Source organism: Dermacentor silvarum, chromosome 6, assembly GCF_013339745.2.
Source record: "Dermacentor silvarum isolate Dsil-2018 chromosome 6, BIME_Dsil_1.4, whole genome shotgun sequence".
In the NCBI taxonomy this organism is placed as follows: domain Eukaryota; kingdom Metazoa; phylum Arthropoda; class Arachnida; order Ixodida; family Ixodidae; genus Dermacentor; species Dermacentor silvarum.
In genome coordinates this window covers 67,419,839-67,428,029 of record NC_051159.1, presented here as the reverse complement: position 1 = coordinate 67,428,029, position 8,191 = coordinate 67,419,839, and the positions used below count along the sequence as shown (strand labels likewise).

Below are 8,191 nucleotides of genomic sequence, written 5' to 3'. Positions count from 1 at the left end.
CAAGCAGGCTGCAAGCATTCATCATTTCGAGCACACGTATCCACGCCTCTCAGACCTGGGACCGTAGTACAAGCGTCCCCTTTTTGCAGACCGCAAACACGTGCTTGTAAGGGACTTGAACAACAGACAAGCATATCATTTGAAGCAATATATTTACGTTTATATAAGACGATTGAATTTACCTATGACCTCAAACTGTGCTCACAATGATGACTTACAGACGTGCACAAGCGGAAGGCAAAGTGGAAAGGTGTGAACAGACGCTTAAATTTTGCCCCTTGGCACGTTTGTGGTTGCAGGCTGGTGGGGGTACTCTCACCATCTCCGCAACCCCAAATATTTACGCAATAGCAATCCACACTGATCTCAGAAGCAACGCAGCCATAACGTCACCTAATGGCGGCACAGTGCGTCAATTTGACGTTTCTTTCCGGTAAAGCTTCCCTCGAAAATTGAGAGCGGTTAACTCAAAAAAGTAAAATAGTTCGTTCACAAAAGACTGATAATTTGACGATAACTAAAGCCTGAAGAAAATTAGAGCAATTCAGGTAACTGCGGCATGCCGATAAGCAGCGGGTGTAAATACGCGCTTAATAACAAACGCAGTGTGTCGCCTTTAAATGTGCACTTTCAACGTCAACACAACTTTTGACTTCTGAATTGTTTCATTATCATAATCCAGTTTTCATTTCGCTTATCGAATTCTCTGCTTATTCTGGTCAGGTGCTGGTGCCTGTATCACTGCTTGTGCTATTCCAGGGCATGCACGTTACGCGTTTCAAATTCTGCCGTCAGACTTTATATATGCCATATCTTGACTTATTCGGTGTTGGAGCAACAGACAAATATGATGCGCTATAATGTAAACATATTTCTTCACCTACCCTGTTACCATCATATCATATGCGCTACAGCCTACAACGTGCTAAATTAGTACATGACCTATTTCGTTAAGTCTAGTTTTTTTTTTACCTTTACGGACTGATTTCTGTAGCTGATAAAACGATTGATGATATACATTACAAAATAAGATTTCTTCATCAACGTGCTTGTGTAGCCGCGAAATGCTTCGTTGCGCGAACAGTCCCAATTTATGTTTTCTCAACAACATTATCTTGTGAGACTACACATGCTCCTTGTGCCATTTATTTAGAAACTCAGGCCGTTCTGCAGGCATTCACAGACTGATCTACTTGAGCTTTATCTCACTATCAGGAAGTGTTTGCTTTCTTCCTCGCGGTGCGGTGAAATGCTCTTCTAATTCTACGAATTTCAAATCCAGTGCCCCTTTCCTTAGAAGAAAAGAACCACGAAGTAATTAGGCAAGCAATCTTTTGTCCCAAATGGATTGTCATTCCTGCATGCCAGCATAGAACCGACAATTTAGTATGTGGCACTAAATACAAATCGCCGTTCCCTAGACATCGTTAACGATAGCTCATTACTTCTCGTGCACGTCTTACCCCACCCGCCACCTCCGTTCTTATGGCGATACAAAACAAAAGTCGCTTTTATTTTCTGAGCGTACAAAGCTGTTGCAAACTAAACGAAGGCAAATGCGTGCCACAATCATCATTTCTAAACATGCGTGATATAAGGAGCGCAGTCGAAATACTCTACATGACATACCTGGTGAGTATGTTTCGATAAAAAAAAAATAATAACGCAGACGGTAACCATGCGCTGTCGTCACACAGGGATTCTCGAGTTCCCCCCACGTTGACAGGCGAGCAGGCTGTCACGCATCTTTCCGTGAAATCAATCAACGACGTTGTTCATCTCCTGGGCTGATCGTTAACCTAGATCCCATTTCATGTGCTCGTCATCGCAAGGTTTTCGTTTTGTTTTATTTTTCTTTTTTTTTGTTTGCTGCCGTAATGAGAATGGACGGTAGATTTATGGTCATCTGTTCGCCAGAGACAGGACTATATGACAGGTTCTATATTTAGGTGGCCGTCCTTATTGCTGTGCGCGGAGATCGGTCGGGGAAAAGACAATTTGGCGCGCTGCGGCTGGAATAAGCAAACAAAAAGTGCTTCCGTGACAGTAATTTGTCGAAATTGGCGCGGAGCTGCTGTTTCTGTTCTTTTATCTCGGAATAATGCCGTGCATGCGTTTCGTTGAAAGACTTTATTTTTTTATTAATTACGATAGACCATGAGCACGAAAGATACCCCTGCGTGATTTAAAAAAGGTGAAGCTTGCTCCGCTGCCGGTTCTTCACATATCTGCCACATGCAGCACTCACTGCTTTGCATAACTTTTGTATTGCACACTACCTTGATTCTCAAAAACTCAAATAAATTACAAAGGAATAGTTGAGAGAATGAAATTAGTTGTGCAATGCAAAAGACATTTCAATGCACCGAGCGCAAAAATAGCGGTGACATATCGACAAAGTTGTCATCGCAATCATTATCATCATCATGTGCAGCATCAGCAGCCTTTTTTTATGTCCACTGCAGGAAAAAAAAAAAAACCTTTCTCTTCAAAAGAATGCCAACTCTGGCTGGTTGTACACCTAGAAGTACATCTTCGTATCCGTTTTCTTCTGTTCACCCTGCCCCATGTTTTTTACTCTAAGTAACCCTTTCCCCTTTCCTTGAACCATTCCTTGAACAAAAGAAAGATACATTTGCTTCTAAGCAGTCTGCTTCGAAAAAATATTCGCGTTTGATTTATGTTACTATTGAATGAGCACTACCAGGAGAATATAAGGGATTCAAGAAGTGGTAATCAGTTCTCGGACTAACCTTGTGATCATACATAATCCATAGAAATCCTGCTTGTTGTATGCTTTTCTACACATATACCTCTCCGATTTTCTTTTTTTTTTTTTTGAGGAAGCTCATCTTCATCTACTTCATAGGCCATCCAGGTGAGCATGCCCAAACTCACGCACACCTGTATGCATTGCCACACCTTGAAGAGCGACTGGAGGACTCCTCTTCAAGCACGTAGAAGCCATTACCGAGCTGATAACACACCTAGGAATGGCAGACAACTGGAACAAAGTGGAGGAACCAGTACAGGAGTTTTTGAATTAAAATGTTACTATTTGCCCCCCAAAAAAACGGCGTGGTTTGCAGCGACCCTAGATGCATATTAATATGAATCGTCTTTTCTTAACGTGTTGTCAAGGCGCTTCACCTGGCAGTCGGCGTAATTCAAGATTTACAAGCACAACACATAAAATGTGCGCGAGCTGTAACGTGAGATGCATTAATCCTGTAATAAACATGCCCAAAAGCTTTCAATTACACTCGGGACAATTGTTCACGTGTAGAAGGCTCTCGCTCACAAGAATTACAGATGCTTCCCTTTCAGCGGTGACTACACACTTCGTACGCTTCGTACACTTCCAGTCATCTAAGATAGCAAGATGGATCCCGCCACTACACCTATTCTTTATTTGTTATTATTAAACATGTGTGTAGAAGAGGTTGGCATCATGGGTGATGCCTGCGATGTGATCCTTATTTTTTAGGCAAGCAGTACATATGAAAATAGGAGTGCATGATTAAACAAGCGAAAAATACGTAGACAGAACATATCAAAGATAGACCGGCTAAACGAAACACACAAACGAGATAAAACAGCAGCATAAAATGTAAACAAAGGGCCGAACGCGGTAGCGCAGAGTTCACATGAAGTTCAAATTAGCACATCGTTCGCAACAACACACAAAATTCGCACATCGAGTAGTGCCATTTAAGATTACAGAGCTATTCTACTTCCGGTCATCATCATAGTTCCCACGCTGACGCACAAAAGCTTCTTTTGAGCACTGTCTCACTGAGAGCCCACAACATGACCAGCAGCGAGAAATACTTCGCAGTCGTCTGAATGAACATTTTAGATAAGCGCTCTTTCCCTGTGAACAAAGTGATTGGGCGCTGGTCAGGCATCAACGAACAAAGATTAACTTTCAAGGCTCTACGGGATATCCTTGGGGACAGAGACCATAAATTCTGTGTGAACAGTAGTTTGCATGCGTTTTTTTTATTATGTTCCTACAAGCTGCTCGTGCTTCGTGTTTTTTTTTTCATATTTGTATTACATGTTTCATAGCGTATATACAGAAAGAGGCCCAAAAGTCGAAACTGCAATTAGGGCCTCCTACAGCATCATGAATAGAGTATAATTAAAAAGGGCATACACAACAATCCGAGTTGCAAAAAAGAAAACAAAAAGTAGAAAAAAAGAAACAAAACATAATAAAAAATTAATAAATAAAAAGCAACAGAAGAAACAAATATACAGGGATAGGTTCAATACAGAATGACTAAGTATTCAAGGATTCAAACACATGCTGCTTTAACTTTTTTTTAATTTATACAACGACATCGGTGACTTAAGCGGAGGAGATAGGTTATTCCAAATTGATATGGCAAGGAAAGTAGTCGTTTGCTTGCCGTAATTAGTCCGTGCATTTGGTAACAATAAATTGTTTGACAGAGCAAAACGCGTCATATTATTGTTAGTAATTATGTCCTCAGGAAGGAAATTAACACATCCATATCTATTAATGGCTTTAAAAAGGAAAACCAGGATGTGAAACTTATGTAGGCCCTCAATGGGCAGGATATGCAGTTACTGGAACAATGGCGCAGATGGTTGGGTAAATGAAGAAAAAGTGATGATTCTTAGTGCTTGCTTTTGCATAGAGATAAGCCTAGAAAGATGAGTTCTGTACGTACTACCCCATGACGTGATACAATAATTAATATGGAGTGTATAAATGCATAATAGATTGAGAGTAACGTATCTAAATTGAAAAGTGGTCGTGTTTTGACAAGTGCTCTTATTCCAAAACCAATTTTGTTAACTATACAGGTGACATGATGATTAAACCTAAAATTTGAGTCAGCGATCACACCTAGAAATGTAGCACGACGTGTTTCTGGTATGGGAGCATTATTGATATGAATTAATAAGTCCGAAGGAATTTTTTGAGGGCGTGGAATACCACGAAATTGGTTTTAGACGAATTGGACGAATAGAGTTAAGAGATTCTTGCAATGCAGAAAAAGCCGGTATAGCCGGCTTTTTCTGCGCCCAAACCTCCGTTTCAAATCTTACCACGAAAAAGAAGGTTAATTATTTTAAATCTCTGCGGTAATTTTCTTGCCTTGGGCGATAAAGATGCTTGTGTTAGAGATTCCATTTCTGTTCAGAAACCCAGGACCTCTTTACACGCGCATATTTATACAATTGTACCGAAATGTCCGTTCAAGCAGGCTTTTTGACAAAATCACCCAGCACTAAATGTTTGATTGTTAATTTGTGGAATTTGTACATGTCACGTTATAATTCAATAAATTTATCACGGTCAATTATGTGTTGCGACGGAACTGAATGAGTGGTCACGTGCCACGGGTGAACCCGCTGATTCTTGAAGATGCACAATTTCACTACTATTTAACGATATACGATTTTAATGACCACAGCGCCAGTACACTCTCGTCACTCATACAACTTCAATGCAAGTTATCGACAGCGCCAAATATACGAGAAGTGAGGTGCACACTTTATTTAGTGATTTTTGTTGCTTATGCTTATCTAACGGTACGTGACCGTTCTGCGAGACTGGCTGAAAAAACTCTCACAACACGAAGATAGGGAATTAGTGCGTTGAATTAGAAGCCACGTAGTCACTGCTACTAAACAGAAGTAACCGAAAGCCGGTAGAAACGAAGACACTTTACTACAAGCAAGCTGTCGAAAGTACAATTACTCCTCTGAGCCCACCTTTGGTCCTTTTTACTCTGATCGTAGACGTCATCATGGCCTTGCGATAGGGACGTGGCACTACAGAGATAGCAAAAAAAAAAAAAAAAAACATGCTGTGAGACTTGAAAGGATTATCTTTTTAATGTTCTGGGGTGCTAGCCAAACACAGATAAGAAAGCATTTTTTTTTCATAAAGGTAAGATCCTGAAACCAAGAAGGAAATTTTAAATTACTCAACAGAGATCACCGTGGTTGGTCAGAACGGTCCATTGGGGGGTTTTGGCGTTCCAAAGCTATACACTGGATCTATGAGAGATGCCGCAATGTAAAGTTCAGGATCAATTCTAACCTCCTGGGGTTCTTTAACGTGCACCTAAATCGAAGAGCGCCTTCGCATGTCGTCCCCATGAAAATGCGGTTGCCGGTGCCAGAAATTGAACCCGTGACCTCACGGTCAGCAGCAGAAAGCAATAGCCATTGAGACGCCGCGGCGAGTGACAGGCCAGAATAGACGGACTACCTTAATGAGCGTGACCTCTGAAAATTCTTGAGGAGAAAAATGTACGACAAGTGCATTCTGGCGGTAAAAATCTTTAAGGAAGACTGGAAGACTGGAAACCTTAACTTGAAGCTAAGAAAGAAGAAATGCACTGCATAATGTTAAGAGAGGTGCGAAGAGAGAAGAATGGACAAAAGAGTGAACATGAGTCAACGGTGTAGCATATATTACATTTGAGCTTAAACGCATGTAGAATTACGGGAAGTGCCAGGGATGTTTGAGCAGCTTCTTATCTGTTCTTCAAGCGGGTAAGCGTGGTGTCCGTTGACAATTGCTAGCCCGCTTTTATTTGCGGTGTTAATACATGTTTGCATGACTAATAATATTAATAATAATAATAAGAAGAAGAATCACGAAAAGGTAGAGGCGCCACGTTGGCGAGGCACGACGTGAAGCAATAAAGAAGAGGCAAAGCACGTGTCGCGCCACTAACTAGATTAGTTAGTTGCCGAGTAAGCGGCAGCTAAAAACACTCGTTAGTGGTTTTAACCAAGCTTCTGGGCACGCTCGTTTATTTTTATTTTTTTCTTAGCATATTCCACAGTGTCTGAAACGTACGCCTGCAGTGAACCTATAAATTGTGTTTGACAGGAAGTGGCTGCGCCACTTCTATGTATATAGAGTGCGTCACAACGAACGGATCATTCTGTCATCCTCTTTTTAATATTATATTGGGGGTATCTGGGATTTTAGTAATATGTGAGGAATGCGTTGCGTGGCCAGTTTCTTGCTTTCTTTCAAGCACTTGTAATACACTCCAGCATTCGTTTCATAGTGATGCTTAGTTAGTAGTGAAATTAATTCATTCATTAATTCACTCAAACAGGAACGGCCACATAAGTCGCGCTGCAAAACACTGGCCAATCCTTTGTTTCCCTTTCCTTGAAACGCTTTTTTTTTCTAACGATTGCGGCCCAGCCAATTGAGACCCAAAATAAGTTTACGTTCAATCTCTCTTGGTCACAAGCACAAGTGTAAAACGTTCGCCTCTGCGTATTCTGTCGTCTCTTCCAGTTATTCTAAGCATAACACACGCCGTTTAACGCGCGCTGCTGGACGAGTTTAACTATAGCTTTTAAAGAGCTGGCAAACAAGCGCCCGGTTGTTCGTACTCGTACAGTCGTAAACGTATGGGACGATGAAGCAGAGTGCAAAGGTGAGCTAGTTGGTGCGCGGTCATCATAAAAAAAATCAAACAAACAAACAAGTAAACAAGAAGAAAAGAACAGTATGAATACGGGACAAGAAAAGGGAAGCTGCTGCGTTCGTGTCTTTCTTCTTGTTCCCGTTTGCGCGATGTTTGTTTTTCTTTCTGTTTCATTGTATCGGTTACAGGCAGATACGCCTTTTCTTGAAACCGTGCGTAGATATGCCAGTGACAAAAAGCGAACGTGCTCTCCGAGTGCGTGGACAACTCCCACTTACGCTTCGCGTACACCGTTGGCGGCTAATGACTGCGAGACGACGGATTCGCCCACAAAAGTGTAAGAAGCCAAACAAAGCGTGGTCAGCGCACGGGCGTTCGGCGTGGCGGCGAGTTTGTCCAGTCGCCCAGAACAAAAAAAAAAAAAAAAAAAAAGGAAGGAAGGTTAGTCTTCCCGCGCTGCTCGGCTAGAACGAAGCGCCACGTCGTTTCTTGTCGTTTCGTCTAGTTTCGCTTCTATACATTTTTTTTTTTTCACTTCTCTCGTCGGACCCAGACGGCGGTGCGTAGGCGCAATCAGGGAAGCGCATCGGGGGAGAACCTCTCGCCAGGTCTGAATACATGCATACCAATATTTCCGGCGACACCATCCGCAGCGGCGGTGAAATAAATTACGCATAAGCGCACCTACCCTTCGCGCATGGTGCTCGCCCTCCGGTTTCCGAGCTCTGCGGCTCCTGCGAGCGAACGGCGCG

At 42.1% G+C, this 8,191-nt stretch overlaps 1 long non-coding RNA gene across 1 annotated transcript in view; it reads right to left on the bottom strand.

The window, feature by feature from the left end:
• Positions 1-8,191, bottom strand: part of LOC119455545 (uncharacterized) — a 152,590-nt gene that overhangs the window by 10,046 nt on the left and 134,353 nt on the right. The window contains exon 4 of the long non-coding RNA XR_007467500.1: positions 2,905-3,004. This is a non-coding gene — a long non-coding RNA (uncharacterized LOC119455545). The remainder of the gene's footprint in view (positions 1-2,904; positions 3,005-8,191) is intronic.